This window comes from Dama dama, chromosome 7 (genome assembly GCF_033118175.1).
Source record: "Dama dama isolate Ldn47 chromosome 7, ASM3311817v1, whole genome shotgun sequence".
Classification (NCBI taxonomy): domain Eukaryota; kingdom Metazoa; phylum Chordata; class Mammalia; order Artiodactyla; family Cervidae; genus Dama; species Dama dama.
Genome location: NC_083687.1, coordinates 27,079,313 through 27,081,139, shown reverse-complemented (window position 1 = coordinate 27,081,139; position 1,827 = coordinate 27,079,313). Strand labels below are relative to the sequence as shown.

The 1,827-nt window shown below is 47.0% G+C and overlaps 1 long non-coding RNA gene across 1 annotated transcript; it reads left to right on the top strand.

Moving 5' to 3' along the window:
- Positions 1 to 303: 303 nt before the first annotated feature.
- On the top strand, positions 304 to 1,527 carry LOC133059592 (uncharacterized). The gene is made up of 3 exons (XR_009693589.1): positions 304 to 483; positions 601 to 759; positions 1,202 to 1,527. It is a non-coding gene; the product is annotated as an uncharacterized LOC133059592 (long non-coding RNA).
- The last annotated feature ends 300 nt before the right edge of the window (positions 1,528 to 1,827 follow it).

Here is a 1,827-nt window from a genome sequence, read left to right as displayed (position 1 = left end):
TTGGAAGCAGAGGGGACAGGAAGTCCCCGTGTGTGGGACTTTCAGGACGCAGAAGTTATTGAGAGTTACTCAGAGTGGCAGCGGGCTAAGTCTCTTCAGTCACATCTGACTCATTACAAGCCCATGGACTGTAGCCCGCCAGGCTCCTCTGTCCATGGAGATTCTCCAGGCAAGAATATAGGGGTCATGCTCTCCTCCGGGGGATCTTCCTGACCCAGGGATGGGAGCTGCATCTCTTATGTCTCCTGACTGGCAGGAGGGTTCTTTATCATCAGCACCACCTGGGAAGCCCAGAGCAGCAGTGGTGGTGCTGAGAATTCAGCTCTGATAGCAACGCCCAGAGTGCAGTGGAGATGATGTCAATCCATTTCCCAACCAAACACATCCTGAGGCTTCAGTCTTGCTTGATGTTGCTTGTTCCCTGACCTCCCTTCATTTCTGCACATTTTATGAGCCTCAGTATGTCAGCCTCCTTTCTATTATGTGAGTTGCCCCCAAATTCATCCAATAAATTCCCCCTTTTGCCTAAGTAAAGCAGAGTCATCTTCTAACACTTGCAACCAAGAAGTGTGACTAATACATTATTACCATCTTTTTCAGCTAAAGAAACTGAGATACGGAGGTTAATCTACTTCTGAATCATGTCGCAACTAACCAGCCTCCAGGATGGTCCAGATGATCCTCACGTCTTGGGTGTTCACACCTTTGTGTAATCTTCTCTTACCCTGAATCAGGACTGGTATGGAGGGCATGTCACAGGTAAGCCTGCTTACCTTAGCTGCCTGTTCCTTCTTGTGGAAACCGCAATAAAAACTCCTGTCCACTTGTCTTGTAGTCTTACAAGAGGAGGAAATCGAAGCCAGACCTGTTCATCCAAGCCACTTGCAAATTTGCCAAAGATAATATGTGGCTGGTGTTTTTAAGTTGCTCAGTTTTGAGATAACTTGTTCCTCAGTAACATCTTATAGGAAGTGAGAGTGGAAACCAGGTCCTCGTGACTCTAAAGCTGGGGCTTTCCTCCTTGCTTCTCCTGGGGGCAGGCATGAGCTACAGTAAGCTACTTTTGATCTCTGATTCAAACCATAAGACAGTTTTTACCTCGAATAGCAAGAATTCAAGAGGTAGCGGGGTTCCAAGGTTGATTAAGCAACTCAGCTACATCACCAAGGACCCAGATGACTCTGTCTAATTATCTACACAGCCACCCCGCCCATCAGTTCAGCTTTCTCATCTTCAAAAGATGCCATGTCATCCATGGCATTGCATGCAGACAAGACAACATGTGCTTTCCCAGAAGCCTCTCAACCGACCACCCGCACTGGTTAGAGCTGCAGTACCTGTCCATGCCTGAACCAGTCACCAGTGAGGACAGTAGGAGACAGAAGCAGTGACTGACTCCCAGGCGTTTCTGCTTGAGGCTGAGAGACCTTTGGAGACCTTCACTAAGCCATCTGGGGTCGGGGCCACCCTTGAACAAAATGAGAGTTCTGGCAACAGGGAAGATGTTGCAGAAAGGTTGGAGTGGTGAATGAGTTGGGTACGTTATCTTCTATATAAGCCACCTTGGAGCCAGCTCCACAGAGTTTTAGGTGCTGCATGGAGGATCCATAGTTACAGCATGGGGGATCTAGTTTCCTGGGAGTCTGGAGTTTTAGCCACTGGGTCACCAGCGAAGTCCCTAATACTGGTTATTACACCCCTGGAAAAATGTTCTATGCTGAATACTATGTCATATCTATAACCTTATTTTCTGAAACACAGAATTGTTTGCTAAAATGTTCTAACAGTCCTTCATGTCTCTTTGGAAATGAGAAACATACTTACTAT